Raw genomic sequence first — 25,344 nt, 5'->3', positions numbered from 1 at the left:
AATGCCCTGGATCAGCTGGTAAACTCCTCTACCAGAGGTGAAAACATATTGAACCTGGTCATCACCAACATGGGCGACAGGTGTTCCGCACCGGAGGTCAACCTGTCACTGGTTAGATCAGACCATAAACTAATCACTTTGGATGTCCACACCACACCATCACCCCCAACCAAGGAAACCACAGTGAAAAACTTTTCTAAAGCAAAATTCAACTTACTTAAAGGGACAATGCCAGAGTTTAAAATTCGGGTCCACTCTAAATCAAAACAAAGCAACACCCATTTCATTGCGTCATCCCAAATCCCACCCACAGTATCATATAGCTGGAGACATCCTGTATATCTTCAGTTGCAATAGTGTTTTGCATCCTAATCTCAACTCTGCTTAAACTTTGTGTTTCCAGGTCGCTGCTGTTCGATTTACCGCTTTCCTGCATTTACCTCCTTGTGGCATCTTGTAATCTGTATAGAGTAGGTACATCATATTTTCACTGGTGAATTATTTTATTTTTATTCAATTTTCTCTCTTTATGTGTTAATTTGTTTTTAGCTAAACAGAAGGGGCAAAGGCAATCGAACCGCAAAAACTAATGACATTTACTTGTGTGGCAATATTAAGAACGGAAGGTAGGTGAGTAATCTGTTCTGTGTCGCTATCTTTTTTTTACTGATGACCTCCCCAATCAGCAATTCATATGATCACAACCGCTATAATCAGTTCTGTTTTATGGTATGCACAGACAAACATGTTGTTTCCTTATGAGTTGGAAGTAACCGGCAGTTTTGTTAAGTTGCTTGGTTGCCAGACAGGTTTATCCTTTAAAGGATCTTCGCTGACAGGCAGCGTTCATTGTGCTGTCCGTGTGGCATTTTATTGCATGTAAGGTGCATACGTCAAAACTTAATATACACATCATAGATGTCAAGCGATCCGTTTTATATATACATATGAAGGAACTCTACAGTTGTAAAGTTAGTGAAAGTGTTGTATCTTTTAAGAAGAGCGTCACATTTTTATTACTGACATTTTCTAATGCAAACACTTGAAGCGCTTTTATTGATTGTGTTTTGTACAGCTAGCACTAATGCATTGCCCAGTACTTATGGACATTTAAACTAATTATATTATGCTGGAAGTGTAGCGCAGCGAGTTAAATTTGATCTGTTGGCCGCTCATGCACATCTGGTCTAATTTAATGCCTTCAGTTTTTCCTTAAAATTGTGTGGCATTGAAAATGTCAATGGGTCATCTTTCAAAACGCCCTGGTTATTCTTTAGGATATTCATTTTGCCTACCGTTCATACCTCGCAACCTCTTAGCCCAAGAAGTCTGTACAAAGTCAAATTTGCCCAAAATATTATTATTATTATTATTATTATTATTATTATTATTATTATTATTATTATTAACATACATTTTCTAAAAGATATGAAGTCTGAAACATCTGTCATTATGTCATGACATGACAAGAATTCTCAAAGATTTGCCAGGAAAAAAGCACACATTTATTAAAGTAAGAACAGACCAAAATATGGGACAAAAATTCTGGACATTCTGCGAAAATCTGGGCTGTTGAGAGGTATGCACTGATCAACATATTCATAAAACCGTAGGTCTGTTTTGTTTTGTAAAGTTTCTTTGATTCAGTTGTTATTGTAAGAGTTATATGTGAGAATTGCTGTGATAAACCTTTATTTATGATTTAAAGGAAATGCAGTTTGATAAAGGGAATTTGTTTACTTTTTTTCTGTTTTTGTTTAAAGCAGAAACCCACTTTAAAATTACTTAATGCAAAATATATTGATATTGCTGGTTTGTCTGGCTTCTTGATCTTTGAAACTCAGATGCTTGAAAACATTTTTCTTCTATTCTTTGTTAGACTTTAAAGCCAAATGCCATTTTTGCATGCTTTCTGCAAACAATTTCAAATAGCTCCAACGTTAGTGTTATGTAACACTGTATAATGTATAGTGATCTGCTCAATTTTAATCGAATAATTTGAAAATGTTTGGTGCCGCTAGTGCTCAGGGTCATGGCAAAATGGTGCTGAGGTTAAAGGCCAAGAACACCAGCTAGATGTTTTAGTAAGGAAATGCCAATAGATTCATAGGTAAGTACCAGGCAGTTGGTCTACAGAGCATTTCAAGCCTAGCTAAAAAATCCATTCAAAATCTCTCTCTAGCCTCAAGGAGGGTAAGGGAAGATGGACTGGGAGATAATTTGAGGCTGCCTATCAGTTCCAGTTTTACCTTCCAGGTGGCGAAGATACTACTCTGCTTGACATGTTGTGGAAGTTTGTTCCAGGTGTGAGGGATATGTCGGGATATGAATGTATCCTGTCAACGTGTCTTATTTATCTACTGATGTAGGTTTCATTCCTTTAACTGAGTATTTGATGTACCATTAGTTTTGCGAAGGAAGAGGAGATCAAATAGGGTTGGATCTTTCATGGCGTTAAAGGCTCGATAAACATCTCCATGATGAAGTCTTTAGGATACTTCTCATTTCCCAGTACCACATGGCCTGGAGGGCATTACTGGGCTTAGCAAGTGGCCTACTAGCTGTTTTCCTTTTTTCCTTCTTTGTTTCATTTTTGAGTTTTTATTACATGGTTTTGTAATTTTAAAGAATGTTTCTTGTTTTTCATAAAACATGTAGTTGTTTTGTTTGTTTGTTTATTGTGGAATATTTCATATATTGTATTTATAGAAACCACTAGATAGTAGTCAATGAATACAGGTATTGGATTGCAGACTAAATGACTAGATAGCAATCAGTGAATGTGTGTATTTGATTGCAAATGTGCATGAGTACATGACTATCTCTGTGTTGCTAAAAAGCAACCTTTTGATTGCAAATGTTTTCTGACTGGTCTGAAGGTACTGTTCTGCATTGCATTTTATGAGCTGGAACTCACATTTTTGCACACCTTTGCTATGTACCGTTAGCATTACAGAACTGTAGAATTTGAGCTGTAAGTTAAAGCAAGGTACAGCATTTTAAAATACATTCTTAATAATTTCTGGTTAAAGGCTTATGGTGCCTGCATATTTGAACTGTTTCTTACTGAAATTGGTACACCTTGTTTGCTGTAGCATAGACTAGATCCAGGCCTGCTGAATCTAGCTTTGTTTGTATAACTTGAGCACTAAACCAGGCATTCTTTTAAGTATTCAATTGTATTTATTACTGCTTGGTAGTAACTTGATTAAAGTGTAGCTATCATTCTAAGTCTTTTGGATTAAGCACTTGGGCTTCGGACCAGTTGTTTTACATTAGGAAGGTTTGTGGCCTGCACTGTGGTGGCAGGACAGGTAGCTTACATCCTTCTAAGTTGGGAACTGCTGATTGAGGGCTCAGTGTCTGTTATTCTAAAAGTGTATTTGTTCTGGTTTAAGCACTTGGGCTTCTGGCTAGTTATTTTACATTAAGAAGGTTCGTGGTCTGCACTCTTGTGGGAGGAGAGGCTGGACTCTGCCCTTCTGAGCTGGGAATTTCTGGTTAAAGGCTTATAGTGCCTGCATATTTGAACTGCTTCTTACTGAAATTGGTACACCTTGTTTGCTGTAGCATAGACTAGATCCAGGCCTGCTGAATCTAGCTTTGTTTGTATGCTTGTTATTTCCCTGAAATGCTAATTCTACCTAAAACGCGGCTTTTCAGCGCTTCTGTGGATCCCTGGTGATATCTGCATTGCTTATTGTACTTATTTCCTTGTTTCATTTGAAAGAAAGTTACTGTTTGTCGTTTTTGCATTTAAGTTACCTGTAACACATTGCATTTAAGTTACCTGGCACTTGCTCACTAAGTCAGCACTAAAAAATTAAAAGCACTACACCCTCATAAACTCCCCTTTAGTACCTTGTTCCCCATTGGCCCTTTTTTTTCAATTCTAAAGGAATTCCCAAAACTATTATAGCATGTCCAAAGGTCAGTTGCCAATCTCCTCTCCGGTCCAGCTGGTGAATCTGGGAATCTTGAGGCAATGTTACAACTGCCTCATGTGCACAGACAACCCTCTCCTCCTCCCAACAAATTCCAACACATGTGAGAGATGCAACCATATAGCCAAACTGGAGGCTAAGCTCTCTCAACTCAGTACTGGCGTAACCAGTCAGGAGGAGAAGGAAATCACATTCACTACAATTTCAATCTCACATAGACCTACCACGACAGCAAACCAAACACATAAACATACAAAACATACTCGGAGGCTCTAAATAAAAATCTGCCTAAGCAGCAGAGACCTCCAAAGCAGACACCCAAGCAACCGCTACCCCAAAAGAAAACACGTGCAACACATATCTCACAAAGCCAGTGTGCGGAACAGTCACAGCCCTTAAGGCTAAACAACACACCTGATACACTTGTAATAGGTGACTCTATCGTCAGGCACACTGACGTCCTGCTCACCAGGCTGAACAAGGAGAAGGTCACGGTGAGCTGCCTGTCGGGCGCTAGGATCCGCCACATAACACAAGCACTCAGGTCACTCCAACGAGTACAAATATGACTCAGTCATTGTCCATGCTGGTGTGAATGACCTGAGATGTACCTCCCTGGACTACATGAAAAGAGACATAGAGGAGCTCTCTGAGCATGTAGCCCAGGCCGGTATGACCCTGACCTTGAGTAGCATCTTACCCTCACCAAGAATGATGCCACAATATGAAAACAAGATGATCAATTTCAACAATTGGCTTAAGTATTGGTGTCAATCAAAGGGGATCCAATGCCTGTCAGCCTGGGATGCCATGCTCGACAAGCCACGATGCTTCGCTAGGGACGGCTTGCACCTGTCACCCCTGGGCTTTCGGATATTGGCAAAGGCTCTTGCTACCCTCATAGTGCCTTTTTTTAGGCAAGGCTGAAAAGACAAACCCACCTCCATAGATATCACAAGGGATAAGAAACTAAGAGTAATGCTACTCAACGCCGGAAGTCTAAACCTCAAGATGCATGCACTTGAAACTCTCCTTAGTATGGAGAACATCAATATCTGTGCAGTAACAGAAACCTGGTTCAAGGCTCCCGAGAGCACCCCAGCACTACCAGGTTATACCTCATACCATGCTTTTCGGCCCCAAAACTTGGACTGAACCACAAAAGGAGGGGCAGTATCAATATCCGTCAAAGATACCCACACCTCCAGGTTGGTGGTACAGCACGAAGCATCAGAGACTATCCATGTGCAACTAACTGTGGGTAAAACTGCCTTCCAGTTTATAGGCAGCTGCAGACCACCCTCCCAAACCCAGGAACCCCACTCGGCCTTCCTGAGAATACTGGAAATTATGAAGGTCTCTCCAAACACCATTATATTGGGTGACTTCAACTACCCAAACATAGACTAGGAGCATTACTCTAGCTCCAGCACCCTAGCCCAAAGGTTCCTAGAATTTATAAACTCAAATGCTATGGAACAACTTGTTACAACTCCCACAAGAGGGGAAAACATGCTGGACCTGATCATCACCAACATGGGGACTCTATGCTCCAGACCAGAAGTGTATCCCTCACTGGTAAGATCAGACCATAAACTAATCTCACTGGATATTCACATCCCGACCCCACCCCGCCCAGAAAACCACAATGAAAAACTTCTCTAAAGCAAATTTCATACTCCTCAAAACTGAGGTGGAATCCTTCAAAGCCCCCGGGCCTGTGGAAAATACGGCCCAGACCGCAGAATCCTTTATAAACGCATTCTATGAACACCTTCTGGAATGCATGGATCATGCAATCCCAAATAGAACCAAGACCCAATCCTCCAAAGGCAGACGTCCTGTCTGGTGGACCCCAGCCATAAACAAACTATACAATAGAAGGAGGAAGCTACTACATGAGAGAGAAAAATCCCAAAAAGGGAAGGCATCTCTGATCAGTATTAGCAAAAAACTACGGGCACTCATAAAATCGTCTAAGGCCAGCTTCGAGAGAAAAATTGCACAGGACACTAAGGATAGTCACAAGGCTTTCTTTAGTTATGTTAGGAACCTGGGTGGGAATTCCCAGATATGCTCAGAATTAGTCCAGAATGACAAAAAATACACCGAACCCACAGACATTGCCAACATCCTAGCTGACAGGTTCAGCAAACTCCCCACCAAAAGGGCAAATATCTATCCCAGCAGAGTGCTGCCCCCCTGACATCTCAGATGCTCAGGTAAGAGCCGCCCTCTCCAAAGCAAAAAACACAGCATCAATGGGAGCAGACGGTGTCCCGGGCTGCGTCCTACATGAACTCCAAGAAGAGCTAAACCCAAACATAAAACTACTGTTCAATCTCAGCCTTACTACAGGTTATGTACCCAAAGAGTGGCGTACAGCAACAGTGGTCCCTCTCTACAAAGGTGGTGCCACAACGGATCCTGGAAACTATCATCCCATAAGCCTGACTAGCTTGGTCTACAAAGCTATGGAAAGGATCATCATGGACCTCATAAATAAAGATATTGGGGACCTACAGACACTGGATCCTACAGAGTTCGTCTTTGTTAAGGGCAGATCCTGCCTCTTAAACCTGGTTGATTTCTTTGAAACAGCCACCAAGGCCATTGACGAGGGGAAGGTGGTCCATACAGCCAACCTGGACCTCACAAAAGCCTTCAATACAATACCCCACTCGAGCATTATAGATAATCTCACCAGCATAAATATAAACCCCTATGTCACTAGATGGGTTGCAAACTGGCTCAAGGGCAGAACCCACATGGTTAGAATTGCTGGAGCCATGTCAGACTCCAAACCAGTTACAAGTGGCATCCCACAAGGCTCAGTCCTTGGACCTCTCTTGTTCGGTATATATTTCTCGGAGGTACAGGCCAACACGGAAGGACCGTGGCTGACCACGTTCCCAGATGACTGCAAACTGGGCACCATAATCGTCTCTCCAGCCGACACAAGCATCCTTCAAAAGGGCCTCATAGAAACAGACAACTGGTGCCAGAGCCATGGCCTCAAGCTAAACGCCAAACAATGTATAGTCATCCCCTTTGGAAAAAACAAAGTTCCCACAAATTACCACATAGGTGGTAATCCATTAAGTACAGAAGAAGTAATTAGGGACCTGGGGACCCAAGTTGATAGCAATCTCTCATTTGACAACCACGTGGCCAAAGTCGTTAGAAAAACATTGTATATAGCCCACTTAATCATGAAGGGATTCACATCTCGATCAGGGGAGGTCATCGTGCCTCTTTACTCATCCCTCATCAGGCCCATAATTGAGTACAATGCCCCTTTTGGGATGTACCTTATCAGACACCTGCAGCAACTGGAAAGACCCCAAAAGTACCTCACCAAGAGGATCAAAGGGCTCAAACAGATGCCATATGCTGCCCGGTTAAAGAAACTCCAGCTCTACTCAGTAGCATACTGCCTGCTTAGAAGCGATCTGTGCCTGACGTATAAAGCCATGTCCAACCCGGAATTAATGGACATGCTGCACCTCAGAAAATCCAAATCCCATCGGGCTACGCGCTCGAGAGACTTGAACCTCAGCACTGAAATAAATAGGACATGCTGGATGGACAGATTCATAACCCAGAGGCTCCCTTCACTCTGGAATAAAATCCCAGTCCAGGTTAGGCAGAGTCCCTCATTGACTCTCTTCAAGAGGAATCTTGATGAGTGGATGGAAGATCATAGGTTTACCCCGGGTATCACTTCTGTGTCACTGTTAGACAGAGGCACAGTATACTAACCTCGAAAAAGGGCATAGCAAAATTAATTTAAAATGGGTGGCGAAAGCCAAACACACTCTGGCTAGGCTTATAAATGCCCTAAGGCAGATAGCCTAGTATGAACCTATGAACCTATGAATATCCAGGTCAAAAAACAACAGAATGATGCAATCATAAGTAACAGTTAAATGAATGCTGACCAAACCATGAAAACATGAACCTTAAAAAAGACACAGATGCTACTAAAAGCTACAGTAGTTCTGGTAACTGAAACAAACAAGATGTTGATAAAGGTGATAGCCTTTGTTAATACTAAAATATGACTGGTACACTAATGTCTTGTAGTTCAGTCTTGACTTGGGTCTACAAAAATATAAGATGACGACAAACTTTAGAGCAGCTCTATGTAGCATAAAACAAGGCACACATGCTAAAATCAGTGCTTAATACATAACTAGAAAAGTAAAAAAAAAAACAGGTACAGGTGTCATCAAAAGTTAGCAAATGGTTGACAGTTTTGACATTGGATCCGACAACATTGTCAAGCAGACAAGATGTTCATATTGTTGGCCTTTGGAAATGCTAAAAAGTGATTAGTATGATAAAGCTTGGCCCCATATTCAAATAATTTGTGATAGAATGTGGTATGAACTTATTCAAAAAATTTGGTAAAGAAGGGGGCATTGTGCTTTGACATAATTATTTTTAAAAACCCATGCTGTCAGCTCTCCTTTTTAAAAACCTATGTTATCCGCTTTTCTTTTTTACTAATTCTGTTAATTAGTAATAGACTCGCTGCCCTCGTGGTCTGTTTTAAGCCTAGACAATTTCCCTACAAGGTAAGAATCAAATGAAGTACAGCATCACAAGTACTGCAAGTGAATTTTTTTTTAACAAGTTTTATGCTTTATTATCATCTCTAATAGTTATGTGTTTTGAACAGTCATATTTTATTATTTTTAAAGGTGTGTTGGCTGGCTGCTTTAAATTACAGGCTTTTTCTTAATTCAGAATAATGCATTCATGGCCAGAGCTTGGTGATGAAGAAAAGCATTGGTGAGCAGAGAACCTTTCAAAGAAGGCCCTAAATTCTAGGCACAGGACATACCCAGAATGAATAAGTAGTGACAGACTGTGTGTAAATTAGAGCTTCTATTCAAAGTTCCAGAAACCTGTTTAACAGAAGAATGGTGTGCATCCTTCACAGTTGGCCATATCACTACAGATTTCCATTGAAAAAGATTGAACTTCCAAGGGCAATACTGAAAGGATATAGCTCTTGTATAATTTAAGAATCACTGTTATCTGTCAAACAACTGCCTCCTCAGGTTTCAGTTACAGTTCCAGGTGATGACATAATCTAACTAGGATATCTGTGAGCTATCCTGTCTTGCTGCTGTTGGATTTTGTTGACTGTTTTCAGACTGGGAGGACATACTTGTTTGTTTGTCTTTCGGCTTTTCCCAGTTAGGGGTCACCACATCGAAACTCTGGCTAATGATTGGCAGTTGTTTTTTATGGTGTCGAGTTGCCAACCCAACGCCCAACCTTCAATGAAGACACGCCAATTCAACGCATGTCTTTCGAATGCCCACTCAACCGCGGGGAGGACATGCAGACTCCACACAGAACGCACTCCTAACCCAAACCGAGAATCGAACGGGAGAGCCTCTTGCTGTGAGGCAACAACGCTACCGCTGCACCACCGCGGAAGGTACCCACAGAGTGCAAATATAATAGTGTCTAGTTGGGTGTTCTAATAACACTCATACAGTCTCTAACTCCAGATGTGCTTTTGGCTGTCAGTCCCTCCATGCTCTTGACTTGGGAGTGCTCCTGCTTTGCTTTGTCACATTGCTTCCCTCCTCCCCTCGCTAGAGTCACTACTACAATTTTTTCCCCATCGCTATTGCTACAGTAATAGTCAGAGTTAACCATCTAGAATAAGTGAGCAGTGCACAGGAGCAGGGGAATATTGCTGTGTGGAGTTTGCTGGTCAGAGTAATATTCTTGCTAGAGGCATACTGCTATCAGGCTTTGCTATTTACTTATATATATCATCTAACCATTCGCTCTCATGTTCCCGTGGAACATTTGACTTGTACTCATGTGACTTTGCAGCCTTGTACCCTCCTGTCCATTTGCTTTACCGCTGCTAACACAGTCCCCTAGGTATGCCTGTGTAACCTTACTGCTTAATGCGTTCCTGAGGTGTATGTGTACATTTATATATATATATATGTGTATATTACAACTGTTTGCGCTGAAATGGTGGTCTTGAAATTATGGAACTGCATATTTTCCATAAGTTTTTTGGTTGTATGTAATTATGTAAAATACTTTATCAGAACCTGTTTGGGCACTGCAGACTTGTGAACTCTCTTCCTCCATTATGTAGTGACTTAAGTTTATTATACAGTGGGTACAGGGGACAGAGGAGTGTGGAAACTTTACTTCCCCAAAGTAAAACACTTTTTCTGAATTCTGATTACACATGTTAGGGAAAACTGCTTCATTCAGCCAAAGCTGTATTTGCTGAAACTACATTTTCAGACTTGATATCCAACCACTTACCTAAATATACAAGTTTTATCTGTATTTTAACATGTTAGTGTACATCTTTGCAGCTGATCCTGCATTTGTCAGTTTGGTAGCAGCTCATCCATTACAGTAAGCTTTACACCAAACTACTTGGACACCAATGGTGCACATGTACTCAGATTGCCTGTTAAGTATTGTATCTTATCTGACATGCACGGATCCCCTGCTTGTGTTTACTGAGTATTTTATTCTTTTAACAGGTTCATAGGTTATTACTAGGCTAGCTGCCCTTGTTGGCCATTTTAAGCCGACCCAGTTTCTCTTTTTGTGCGTGAAATAACCTGTCCCATTTGGTTATAGATTGCCTTTACCCATCCCATGGCCGATAATTGTATAGCATCCCTAATATGAATAACTGGGATCATACGACAGTAAATTTGAGGGGGGACCCATGCATGGAATAAAGCATTTAGGAAGTAGTACTAGGGCAAGTCTTGGGGTAAATGTACTTTTTCCAATTCATAGATCTAAGTTGAGCTTGAATATGGACAGGTATGAAGTTTTTTTTTTGTGGATGGGGAGTCTGTTCCAATGCAGCAGTATCTTCTGTGAGATGTACCTCTCCATCCTCCAAACCATTCCGTTGATGATGTAGAAGAGGTTCAGATCCTTAGACCAAGTTTTTCCTGATGCCATTTCAGTTGCTGATGTGCAACAAATCCATCGGTAATGTTTTTTTATTTTTTTTATTTCTGCAGATGTAGCCATTGTTAAGTGTTTTCGCCGGAGCAATTTTCTTTCCTCACCCAAGCTGCCTTTGTATTGAATCTACAAGTAACTCTGATAATACTTGAAAAAGCTATGTTATGTAGTTACTTTTTTAGTATAGATACATTTTTGTATTATTAAGTTTCCATTTGATAATGACTCCCACATTTATTATTTTGGTATATTTCCAAGTTTGGACCCTCAGATGGACTATTCTGTGTCCTAGTACCACTGCTGCAGAGCCTTTAGCCTTCTTCTTAGGTTTAATTGTTTGGAATGTACATTGGGTCTGAAGTTGATAGATATATTTTGTACAGGTATTGATTAGCTTGCCAAGTATATGTGTATATCCAATTCCGTTGCTTGTGGGTTAACAACACTTTTAAACATTATGCACAATTACTCAGCTTTTTAAATGGATGCCTATTGTAGTTTTAAGCATTTTAATTATACTATTGCATGATAGCTTTTATTTTCTTTATTAGTGATTATAACTTTGCAGCTGTTTCTGGCTTGTAACCTAGGGCCTCCATCTAGTAACTTCTTGTAGTATATGTGGTTGCACTTACAACTTGATGTCTGTGGTACTTTTAATCAGTGTTTGCTTGTTTGCATCTCGCTGGCAAGTGGTTATACTGCTCTGGTGTTGCAGTTTCTTCCTGTTTGTACCTTGGTGTAACCAAGGTATACTGCTTATATTCATCTCTTAGGTTCATAGGTAGGTACTAGGCTGTCTGCCCGAAGGCATTTATAAGCCTAGCCATAATGTGTTGGCTTTCGCTACCCCCTTAGATTAGTTCCCTGTGCCTCTGTCCAGCAGAGCCACTCAAGTGATCCCCGGGGTAAACTTTCTTTTTCCCATCCACTCGTCAAGGTTTCTTTTGAAGAGTGTTAGCAAGGAGCTCTGCCTAATGTAGATTGTAATCTTGTTCCAAAGCATGGTAAGTCTCTGGGACAGGAATCTATCCATCCAGTACGTCCCATTTATTGTTGTGGTTAGGTTTAGATCCCTAGAGCATGTGGCTCAAGGGGATAAGATTTTCTTTAGGTGGAGCATGTCCATCAATTCTGGGTTGGACATGGCCTTGTATGTCAGGCAGAGATCACCTCTGAGTAGGCGGTATGCAACCAAGTACAGCTGGGGTTTCTTCAGTCGAGGTGCATAGGTCATCTGTTTGAGGCCAGTGATCCTCTTGGTGAGGTACTTCTGTGGTCTTTCCAGCTGTTGCAGGTGTCTTGTAAGGTACATCTCAAATGGGGTGTTGTACTCTATGATGGGTCTGATGAGTGTTGAGTAGAGGGGCACAGTGACCTCTTTTGATCTGGATGTGAACCCTTTTGTGATTAGGTGTGCCAGGATTTTCTAACCACTTTGGCAATGTGATTATCAAAGGTGAGATTACTATCTACTTGGGTCCCCAGATCCCTTATTACGTCTTCCATATTTAAGGGACTACTACCTATGTGGTAGTTTGTGGGTACTTTGTTTTTTTCCAAAGGGGATGACTATGCACATTTTGGCATTTAGCTTGAGACCATGATCTTGACACCAGGTATCCGTCTCAGTGAGACCCTTTTGGAGGATGTCTGTGTCAGCCAGAGAGTCAGTTATAGCCCCTAGTTTGCAGTCATCTGCAAACTTGGTCAGCCATAGTCCTGCTGTGCTTGCCTGTACCTCTGAGAAGTACATGCCGAGCAGGAGGGGGTCCTAGGACTGAGCCCTGGGGAATGTCACTTGTAACCAGTTTAGAATTGGACCTAGCTCCCGCAACTCTCACCATGTGGATTCTGTCCGTGAACCAGTTGGCAACCCATCTTGTGACGTAGGGGTTTATGCTCAGGCTGGTGAGCTTGTCTATAATACCAGAATGGGGAATAGTGTACAAGACCTTAGCGAGGTCTAGATAGGCTGTGTGTACCACCTTTCACTCGTCTATAGCCTTGGTAACTGTCTCAAAGAACTCCACCAGGTTAAATAGGCATGATCTGCCCTTAACAAAGCTGAACTGGCTAGGGTCCAGTGTTTGGAGGTTCCCAATGTCTCTGTTAATGAGTTCCATGACGATGCGCTCCATAGCCTTGCAGACCAAGCTAGTCAGGCTTACAGAGCGATAGTTCCTGGTGTATGCTTTGGCTCCACCTTTGTGGAGTGGAATAACCATTGTTGTGCACCACTCTATGGGTACATAGCCTGTGGAGAGGCTGAGTTTCAACAGTGTGTTTAGGTGAGGGGTTAGTTCATCTTTGAGCTTCCTGAGTAGCATATGTAAGTCCATTTTTCCTCCTTGTTATGCCCAGTACCAGAACTGCTTATTCAATAAAGACTGTCAAGAGGCATTTTAGTTGTAATTCACATCTGATGATTAGAAAATATATCTGTGTTGGTACTTCCACTACGTTTTCTTGTTTCATTTGTCTTTGTAGACTTCAATGCTGTCTCATTAATATATATAAATTAACTTTCACAATAGATTTATAGAACATCCTTCTAGTGGAGTTCACCTACTAAGTGGTGGCTTTCCTCATTTCTTTGATGGCTCTTTGCACCCCATTGCCTAATTTGAGTTTTGTTTTGGATGCAGAAATTACACAGGTGAGGGAAGGGAAGTATATGGCAGGGTGGCTGTCTTATTTCCTGAAAATTCAAATCCATTTTGAGATTTTTAAGTTCAACCTCCACATGAAGCTGGGAGAGACATTTAAACATTCGGTTTGAAGAGTGGGTGAGTGGAGTGGAAGGCAACCACCTTGTCTGAAGAGTGTGTTTATATTAAATCATCTCATACATGCAGATAACTTCATAGCATTCTCAGCATACTTCACAAATATAAATCTATTTAGATGACAATACTTGGAATTTTAACCATCTAGAACTTGGGAAGTTTTTTTCCAGAAGGTCAACTCTCTTTTTTTTTAAAGGTTAACAAAGGGGCATTAAATAACATGCTTATTGATATGTGCATACCTCTCATCCTACCCGAGTAAAGGCAGAAACCCTTTAGTATATGCCTTCTTCACCGACCTTTCTGTCATTTACATTATCTGGAGAAATGCTAGTAAAATTACCCTTAGGGTGTTCATTGCCAGGAGCATATTTGCTTTTACTTGCACTCCTTTAAATCATCAAGGGTGACTGGATTGGACCCCTTTCATTGTCATTCATATAGGTTCATAGGTTCATACTAGGCTATCTGCCCTAGGGCATTTATAAGCCTAGCCAGAGTGTGTTTGGCTTTTGCCACCCTTTTTAAATTAATTTTGCTATGCCCTTTTTTGAGGACAGTATACTGTGCCTCTATCTAACAGTGACACAGAAGTGATACCCAGGGTAAACCTACGATCCCCCATCCACTCATCAAGATTCCTCTTGAAGAGAGTCAATGAGGGACTCTGCCTAACCTGGACTGGGATTTTATTCCAGAGTGAAGAAAGCCTCTGGGTTATGAATCTGTCCCTCCAGCATGTCCTATTTATTTCAGTGCTGAGGTTCAAGTCTCTCGAGCGCGTAGCTCGATGGGATTTGGATTGTCTGAGGTGCAGCATGTCCATTAATTCTGGGTTGGACATGGCTTTATATGTCAGGCACAGATCGCCTCTGAGCAGGTGGTATGCCACTGAGTAGAGCTGGAGATTCTTTAACCAGGCAGCATATGGCATCTGTTTGAGCCCTTTGATCCTCTTGGTGAGATACTTTTGGGGTCTTTCCAGTTGCTGCAGGTGTCTGGTAAGGTACATCCCAAAAGGGGCATTGTACTCAATTATGGGCCTGATGAGGGATGAGTAAAGAGGCACGATGACCTCCCCTGATCTAGATGTGAATTCCTTCATGATTAGGTGAGCTATATAAAATGTTTTTCTAACCACTTTGGCCATGTGGTTGTCAAATGAGAGATTGCTATCAACTTGGGTCCCCAGGTCCCTAATTACTTCTTTCGTACTTAATGGATTACCACTTATGTGGTAATTTGTGGGCACTTTGTTTTTTCCAAAGGGGATGACTATACACTTTTTGATGTTTAGCTTGAGGCCATGGCTGTGGCACCAGCTGTCTGTTTCTATGAGGCCCTTTTGGAGGATGCTTGTGTCGGCTGGAGAGTCGATTATGGCGCCCAGTTTGCAGTCATCTGTGAACTTGGTCAGCCACAGTCCTTCCGTGTTGGCCTGTACCTCTGAGAAATATATACCGAACAAGAGAAGTCCCAGGACTGAGCCTTGTGGGATGCCACTTGTAACTGGTTTGGAGTCTGACATGGCTCCAGCAATTCTAACCATGTGGGTTCTGTCCTTGAGCCAGTTTGCAACCCATCTAGTGACATAGGGGTTTATATTTATGCTGGTGAGCTTATCTATAATGCCCGAGTGGGGTATTGTATCGAAGGCTTTTGCGAGGTCCAGATAGGCTGTGTGGACCACCTTCCCCTCTTCAATGGCCTTGGTGACTGTTTCAAAGAAATCGACCAGGTTTAAGAGGCAGGATCTGCCCTTAACAAAGCCGAACTGGGTAGGATCCAGTGTCTGTAGGTCCCCAATATCTTTATTTATAAGGTCCATGATGATCCTTTCCATAGCTTTGCAGACCAAGCTAGTCAGGCTTATGGGGTGTTAGTTTCCAGGATCTGTTGAGACACCACCTTTGTGGAGAGGAACCACCATTGCTGTACGCCACTCTTTGAGTACATATCCTGTAGTAAGGCTGAGATTGAACAGTAGTTTTATGTTTGGGTTTAGCTTTTCTTGGAGTTCATGTAGGGGCAGCCGGGACACCGTCTGGTCCCATTGATGCTGTGTTTTTTGCTTTGGAGAGGGCAGCTCTTACCTGAGCATCTGAGATGTCAGGGGGGCAGCACTCTGCTGGGATAGATATTTGCCCTTTTGGTGGGGGGGGGGGACTTTGCGCTGAACCTGTCAGCTAGGATGTTGGCAATGTCTGTGGGTTCGGTGTATTTTTTGTCATTTTGGGCTAATTCTGAGCATACCTGGGAATTCCCACCCAGGTTCCTAACATAACTAAGGAAAGCCTTGTGATTATCCTTAGTGTCCTGTGAAATTTTTCTCTCAAAGCTGACCTTAGACGATTTTATGAGTGCCTGTAGTTTTTTGCTAATACTGATCAGAGCTGCCTTCCCTTTTTGGGATTTTGCTCTATCATGTAGTAGCTTCCTCCTTCTATTGTATAGTTTGTTTATGGCTGGGGTCCACGAGACAGGACGTCTGCCTTTGGAGGATTTGGTCTTGGTTTTATTTGGGATTGCATGATCCATGCATTCCTGAAGGTGTTCATAGAATGCGTTTATAAAGGATTCTGCAGTCTGGGCCATATTTTCCACAGGCCCGGGGCTTTGAAGGATTCCACCTCGGTTTTCAGGAGTGTGAAATTTGCTTTAGAGAAATTTTTCACTGTGGTTTTCTGGGCAGGGGGTGGGGTCAGGATGTGAATATCCAGTGAGAATAGTTTATGTTCTGATCTTACCAGTGAGGGATACACTTCTGGTCTGGAACATAGAGTCCCCATGTTGGTGATGATCAGGTCCAGTATGTTTTCCCCTCTTGTGGGAGTGGTAACAAGTTGTTCCATAGCATTTGAGTTTATAAATTCTAGGAACCTTTGGGCTAGGGTGTTGGAGCTAGAGTAATGCTCCCAGTCTATGTTTGGGTAGTTGAAGTCGCCCAATATAATGGTGTTTTCAGAGACCTTCATATTTTCCAGTGTTCTCAGGAAGGCCGAGTGGAGTTCCTGGGTTTGGGAGGGTGGTCGGTAGCAGGCAATAAACTGGAAGGCAGTTTTACCCACTGTTAGTTGCAGATGGATAGTCTCTGATGCTTTGTGCTGTGCCACCAACCTGGAGGTGTGGGTATCTTTGACGAATATTGATACTCCCCCTCCTTTTGAGGTTCGGTCCAAGTTTTGGGGCGGAAAAGCATGCTATGAGGTATAACCTGGTAGTGCTGGGGTGCTCTTGGGAGCCTTGAACCAGGTTTCTGTTACTGCACAGATATCGATGTTCTCCATACTAAGGAGAGTTTCGAGTGCATGCATCTTGAGGTTTAGACTTCTGGCATTGAATAGAATTACTCTTAGTTTCTTATCCCTTGTGATACCTATGGAGGTGGGTTTGTCTTTTGAGCCTTGCCTAAAAAAAGGCACTATGGGGGTAGCAAGAGCCTTTGCCATTATCCGAAAGCCCAGGGGTGATAGGTGCAAGCCGTCCCTAGCGAAGCATTGTGGTTTGTCAAGCTTGTCATCCCAGGCTGACAGGCATTGGATCCCCTTTGAATGACACCAATACTTAAGCCAATTGTTGAAACTGATCATCTTATCTTCATATTGTGGCATCATTCTTGGTGAGGGTAAGATGCTACTCAAGGTCAGGGTCATACCGGCCTGGGCTACATGCTCAGAGAGCTCCTCTATGTCTCTTTTCATGTAGTCTAGGGAGGTACATCTCAGGTCATTCACACCAGCATGGACAATGACCAAGTCATATTTGTACTTGCCTTGGAGTGACCTGAGTGCTTGTGTTATGTGGCGGATCCTAGCGCCCGATAGGCAGCTCACCGTGACCTTCTCCTTGTTCAGCCTGGAGAGCAGGACGTCCATGTGCCTGACGATTGAGTCACCTATTACAAGTGTATCAGGTGTGTTGTTTAGCCTTAAGGGCTGTGACTGTTTGGCACACTGGCTTTGTGAGCTATGTGTTGCACATGTTTTGTTTTGGGGTAGCGGTTGCTTGGGTGTCTGCTTTGGAGGTCTCTGCTGCTTAGGCAGATTTTTATTTAGAGCCTCCGAGTATGTTTTTGTGTGTTTATGTGTTTGGTTTGCTGTCGTGGTAGGTCTATGTGAGACTGGAATTGTAGTGAGTGTGGTTTCCTTTTCCTCCTGACTGGTTACGCCAATACTGAGTTGAGAGAGCTTAGCCTCCAGTTTGGCTATATGGTTGCATCTCTCACATGTGTTGGAATTTGTTGGGAGGAGGAGAGGGTTGTCTGTGTACATGAGGCAGTTGTAACATTGCCTCAAGATTCCCAGATTCACCAGCTGGACCGGAGAGGAGATTGACAACTGATCTTTGGACATGCTAGAATAGTATTGGGAATTCCTTTATAATTGAAAAAAAATGGTCAGTGGGGAACAAGGTACTCAAGGGGAGTTTGTGAGGGTGTAGTGCTTTTAATTTTTTAGTGCTGACTTATATAATTGCTTTAGTGAGCAAGTGCCAGGTAACTTAAATGCAATGTGCTACAGGTAACTTAAATGCAAAAACAACAAACAGTAACTTTCATTCAAGTGAAACAAGGAAATACGTACAGTAAGCAATGCAGATATCACTAGGGATCCACAGAAGCACTGAAAAGCCGTGTTTTAGGTGGAATCAGCGTTTCAGTGAAATAACAAGCAAATAAACAAAAAGCATGCAAACAAAGCTAGATTCAGCAGGCCTGGATCTAGTCTATGCTACAGCAAACAAGGTGTACCAATTTCAGTAAGAAACAGTTCAAATATGCAGGCACTATAAGCCCTTAACCAGAAATTCCCAGCTCAGAAGGGCAGAGTCCAGCCTCTCCTCCCCAAGAGTGCAGACCACGAACCTTCTTAATGTAAAATAACTGGCCTGAAGTCCAAGTGCTTAAACCAGAACTAATACACTTTTAGAATAACAGACACTGAGCCCTCAATCAGCAGTTCCCAACTTAGAAGGATGTAAGCTACCTGTCCTGCCACCACAGTGCAGGCCACAAACCTTCCTAATGTAAAACAACTGGTCTGAAGCCCAAGTGCTTAATCCAAAAGACTTAGAATGATAGCTACACTTTAATCAAGTTACTACCAAGCAGTAATAAATACAATTGAATACTTTAAAGAATGCCTGGATTAGTGCTCAAGTTATGCAAACAAAGCTAGATTCAGCAGGCCTGGATCTAGCCTATGCTACAGCAAACAAGGTGTACCAATTTCAGTAAGAAGCAGTTCAAATATGCAGGCACTATAAGCCTTTAACCAGAAATTCCCAGCTCAGAAGGGCAGAGTCCAGCCTCTCCTCCCACAAGAGTGCAGACCATGAACCCTGTTAATATAAAATAACTGGCCTGAAGCCCAAGTGCTTAAACCAGAATTAATACACTTTTAGAATAACAGACACTGAGCCCTCAATCAGCAGTTCCCAACTTAGAAGGATGTAAGCTATCTGTCCTGCCAGCACAGTGCAGGCCACAAACCTTCCTAATGTAAAACAACTGGTCTGAAGCCCAAGTGCTTAATCCAAAAGACTTAGAATGATAGCTACACTTTAATCAAGTTATTACCAAGCAGTAATAAATACAATTGAATACTTTAAAGAATGCCTGGATTAGTGCTCAAGTTATACAAACAAAGCTAGATACAGCAGGCCTGGATCTAGTCTATGCTACAGCAAATAAGGTGTACCAGTTTCAGTAAGAAGCAGTTCAAATATGCAGGCACTATAAGCCTTAAACCAGAAATTCCCAGCTCAGAAGGGCAGAGTCCAGCCTCTCCTCCCACAAGAGTGCAGACTACGAACCCTCTTAATGTAAAATAACTGGCCTGAAGCCCAAGTGCTTTAACCAGAATTAATACACCTTTAGAATAACAGACACTGAGCCCTCAATCAGCAGTTCCCAACTTAGAAGGATGTAAGCTACCTGTCCTGCCACTGCAGTGCAGACCACAAACCTTCTTAATGTAAAACAACTGGTCTGAAGCCCAAGTGCTTAAACTAAAAGGCTTAGAATGAGTTACACCAAGCAGTAATAAATACAACTGAGTACTTTTAAGATGACGCAAAAGCAAAATAAAGTAGGAAGAAACACAAATACAGTAAAAGCAGATACATTTTTTTTTTTTTTTTTTTGAGTGAGCAAGTGAGGTGGGCCCAGGAGGAGTATCCAAGTGGAAATTTACAAGAGGGGCGGGCAGTTTCAAATCCACCAAGATTAACACCAAGACAAAAACAGGGAGGGTGGGTTGGGACCTACTGAAAAAACAGTCAACTTCCAGCTAGATATTGCTCAATGCAATACAGACAAATTACTTTAAATCGTGTATTATTTGATAAAAGTGCAGATAAAAATCTACTTAACTCCACTCATGTAGGTCTCAGTTGGCCAAAGCTCACAGTTTAAACAAAAAACAATTCACTGTACCACTTGTACAAGGCAGAAACCAAATAACAACGAGGTAAACTACCCCCACTTATCACTGGCTATGCAGGTTTTTTAACAAGCCTTAACTGAAAATACCACTTGTATAAGACCTACTGAAAAAAACAGTCAACATCCAGTTAGATATTGCTCAATGCAACACAAACAAATTACTTTAAATCGTGTATTATTTGATAAAAGTGCAGATAAAAAGACACTTAACTCCACTCATGTAGGTCTCAGTTGGCCAAAGCTCACAGTTTATGTTCATATGTGTGCTCTTGCACACCAAAACAAGTCAAAAAGTGTTGTACATTTAAATAATTGATTTCAGCATTGATATCACATCAGATCAGGCTAAGTAGTGTACAAGTATGGGTATTTGAGTGCAACTTAGTTTTTGGAGGTCTTTAATTTGCTCACCCCTTATGGGAAGCTCGAAGTTAAGCTGAGTCACCGCTCGGGGCATCAAATGCTTTTATTCATAGAAAATAAGTCACTGGATGCTTACATGCTATGCTAAATGGTAAGTTTTCTTCAGCATTTATAGGGAGCTAAGTAGTAGCTATAAGACTGCCATCTGGAAAGAAAGGCTCACCACTTACAGAATCTAAAGTTACCTTGCTGTCCAGCTCTTTTTTGCTCTTTTTTGGTTATCTGTCTTAACAGAGTTTTTTTTCTCTTCTAAGCCTCTTGCTTGGAAGTGTTGTTGTTACCCAACTCCTGTTTACCTTTTGCTGACACTTTCTGAAAAATATTCAGCTTTACAACTTCAGTTTGAAATACAAAACAAAAACATGGATAAAAGCAAACAGATTTTATGTTCTCCGCAGTGATGTTTTAACTAAATATTCCTTTTTATAAGGTGAAAGTTATGAGTTGTGAGTTTTTCTTTTGTGTGATAAAACAATGTATTCATCCTTGTCTACTCCAGTTTATTAATAGAAAAATGTCACAAAGTCACCTTGCAAGCCTTGTTTGATTGCCCCTAACCTCTGTTCACCTTTCACATGTTAGATGTCAGAGATCTGCATAGGCTTATAAATGGGCATTTAAAGATGATTCTCCTTGCTTGACAGGCTGTCACTAAACTGTGCAGTGGTCTGAAGACTCAGTGTGCACACCTGTTATCTGACTAATCACGTTTCATTAAAAAATGGCAGTGTCCCTAAATTTAGTGATGATCTCTGATGTCACTGGTAGCAAAAAACTTGATGCAAGCAACTATAGGCCAGTCTTTTTTTTCAGTTCTTTGCAAAAGTATTTGAAAAGAGATTCTTTGGCAGTTGTCTGTCATTTTTGACCACTAGCATCTTGTCTGAAACACTTATTATGGTTTACTTTCTTTGTTTATGAGATCAGATGTCCACATAGTGTAGAATGTAATGAAAGTGTTACAGGCGTTCTGTTGTTAGATTTGACAAAATTGTTTGACATGGTCTACCATTTAACTCTTTTTCCAGATACTCAGTGGCAGTATTTCTTAAATGGTGAGGCCAGCCTTATTAGTAAGTCCTGGGGCCTGATTCAAGGGAGACCAAACAAGTCAAAAAGTGTTGTACATTGAAATAATTGATTTCAACATTGATATCACGTCAGATCAGGCTAAGTAGTGTACAATTACCGGTATTTGAGTGCAACTCAGTTGTAAAAGCTAAATATACTAAGCCAAATTTTATTTATATGCGCTTGTGCATATGTATATATGTGTGTCTGTATATATATATATATATATATATATATATATATAGATATATATATATGTATATATATATATATATATATATGTCTATATGACAGTTCATATGATCGACTGTTCACTTGGTCGACAGTTCTTTTGATCGACAAGCATTTGCCCCCTTCCCCAATGTTGTGTGACCCTGGAGTTGATATATATAGTTAGTGTGGGGCACAGCCCCCACATTGGGGGTGTGGGGTGAAGCCCCCAGACCTAAAATGCTTGTCGATCAAATGAGCTTTCGACCAAATAAACAGTTGATCATATGAACTGTCATATAGACCCATATATATATATATATATATATATATATATATATATATATATATATATATAGATAGATAGATAGATAGATATATGTATGTATGGATTTATATGCAATCATGCGTATGTGCATTTGTATGTATGTATATATATATGTGTGTGTGTGTGTGTGTGTGTGTGTGTGTGTGTGTGTGTGTGTGTGTGTGTGTGTGTGTGTGTGTGTGTGCATGCACTTAACACAGGCACTGACGTTGAGGGTAGGAGTGGCTTGCATCTGTATAGTGGAACATATGCTTTTTTGAACCGGATGGCCCAGTATATTTTAGGTGAGGCTGAAGGATTTTCCTGTGGTTTAAGGAAGGCTTACTGTGGCAGATTCTGAGCATCTGTTCTTTGCCTCTGGCATTAAATGTAGTCAATGCTTCTTTGTTTTGGCCGCAGAGTTACTTTAATGAAAGTACTGTGACGGTTAGGTGGGATACTTCCTTTTTTGCATCCATAACAGTTGTCAAAGGTATCCCCTTGGGGCTTCTTGTATATTTTCTTAAGTTTCAGCTTGATGCCACAGTACAAACAAAAGATAATTCACTTTAACAATTGGTTTAGTTACTAACTTTATTCTAAGATGAGTCCAGTATGTATCAACCTTGGAGTAGATAACTGATAGTCCTACCTGTTTTGTCAGGTATGACCTGTACCTCTCTCTTGAGGGCTTTTGTATCTGACTACAACTTTCTCCACCCTATATGCCTTTTTCAGATACGGTCAGTCTCCTACATCTAGCAATCTAGTCAAACAAAGTCAAGACTGTATAAAGAGGTGTTGCTCGGTGCTAGAGGCCTAAAAAAACTGCACTTCTTTTAAGTCTTTCTTACTCTAGAAAATATCTGTATCATTACTGAAACATGCTTCCATTGTAGTGGTAACACTGTCTTCATACCAGGTTTCAGTGCCTTTCATTTAGACCCACATCTGGGAATGACTGTCCTGTAAATGATGGTGTGATAATATTCCTAAGAAGTCTGACCAGATCAAGACTCTTAAAGGCAAGACAACAACCTTGAGCTTTTCTACATCCTACCTGCCATCAACAGGAATCTTTAAAATTTCATAGTCAACCACAGAACCCCTTCTAAGTCACCAATAATCTTGGGATACCTAATCCAACTAGTGTTCCTCGCCATTGAACCAAATACTGTTTTCCTAGGGGAATTTAAATTTTTCACACATAAAGTGAGAAACATAACCTTACTACAAATAAGTATGCACTCCAGTTGCTAGATTTCATAAATGTAAACTCAGACCATTTAGTTCACTTCCCAACTAAAGCATTGTCTTTCGGCTTTTCCTGTTAGAGGTCAGCACAGTGGATCACCAGCCCGCAGATTGATTGGCAGTGGGGTTTTTACAGTGTCAAGTTACCAACCCGCGGTGCCCAATCTTCACAGAAGGCACACGCACATATACCTACTGCATGTCTTTAAAAATCACTCAAACGCAGGGAGGAAGGACATGCAGACTCCGCAGAGAAGGTGCTCCAGCCGAGAATCACACTGAAAAACCTCTTGTTGTGAGGAGACAGTGCTAACCGCTGCACAACAGTGGCCGACATTTCACTTCCCAACTAAGGTCTCATCTGTTAGATCTGGTTGTGACAGATATCCTATGCTCTGTGCCTGTAGTTGCCCATCATTGGCCAGATCGGTTCACTGCTCAGTAATACTCACTATCTGATTGAAACCAAACCTAACCTCAAACCCCAGTGTCTTGGGAGATTACTCAAAGGCAGGTTTACTGTAGCTAGCTGATGACCTGATTTGGTGACACAGTAGCATACACCACTGTTTTTATGGACCATTTTTATTCACACCTCAGTGTTTGCTTAGGTGCATGGGTCCCTCTCTGACACAAATATAATGTTTAAGTTTAGGAACAAATCCCTGTGGTGGAAACCAATAATAAACAAGTTATATAAAAAAGGAAGAAACTCATTCTTCTAGTGAATAATCTGAATATCACAAGCTCCAAAAGTCAACTCAGGGCTAAACAAGAAATTTAGAAGCAAAAAGATAAGTTTAGAATGAAAATCACCACCTCTGTAAAGGCAGCCAAGAGCCTTTTTCAGTTATGTTTGGAATCTTATAAACTGCACTGAACTGATTATAACACATAGTCAGACCCTGAATAACCATCATACTAACAGATAAGTTTAGTTCAGACGTTACCTCTATATCTCCCCAAACTTCCCCCACATGCTATCATGTTTGCACCCCACTCAGATTAACATGAAACATGTCCAGAGAGCATGGTCCAAGGCCCAAAACAGTAGTTACATGGGTTCCGACAATGATGCATTGCCTAGCCTTACTGAGTCAGTACTAAATCTATTCAGCCTTAGTCTGTTTCATGTTGGAGGTGTGGAAAACAGCTATGGTAATCCCCCTCTACAAGGGCAGACCCACCACCAACCCTGGCATCTACAGACCGATAAGCCTAACAAGCCATATTTGCAAGACAATGAAAGGCATCATTTTGGAACTTATAAATGGTGACATTAGAAACCTACAGTCTTTGGACCCAAGCCAGTTTGTGTTTCTGAAAGGTAGAACGTGCCTCCTAAACTTTATAATAGATATCTTTAAAAAAGTCACAGAGGAATTGGATGAGGGCAAATCTGTACACATTGCTTACCTTGACCTGGTGAAAGTCTGACACATCTCACAGTCTGGGTTCATTGATAAACATTTATCTCACTGGATAGCAAACCGCCTCAATAACAGAACTCAGGCTATTGATATAGGAAGCACAGTATCATTTAAGAGGATTGTTAATAACGGGGTCTCCCAGGGTCCCACATTGGAACTGTTTCTGTTTGGTATTTTCTGCTTTGATGTTAAAACTGTTGTCACGGGTCTATTGTTGACCAAGTTTGCAGATGATTACAAACTTGGAGCTGTCATCATCTCTCTAGTGAACTCTCAGATTGTCCAAGATGGCCGAACCTATACAAATAAATGGTGTTAGGACTACAGCTTAAAGCTAAATGACAAGACACCCATGCATGTACCACATAGATGACACTCCCTTAAAAGATAACACAGTCATTAGAGAACTGGACACTTTTTTGTAGGCAGCGAAGAGTCCTTTGATCACCATGTGTCTACTGGTGTCAGGATGTTCTCCTACCTAGCT

The sequence above is a fragment of the Protopterus annectens genome, chromosome 2.part1 (assembly GCF_019279795.1).
Source record: "Protopterus annectens isolate FY-2018-M chromosome 2.part1, PAN1.0, whole genome shotgun sequence".
NCBI lineage: Eukaryota > Metazoa > Chordata > Ceratodontiformes > Protopteridae > Protopterus > Protopterus annectens.
This window is presented reverse-complemented; position numbering follows the sequence as displayed.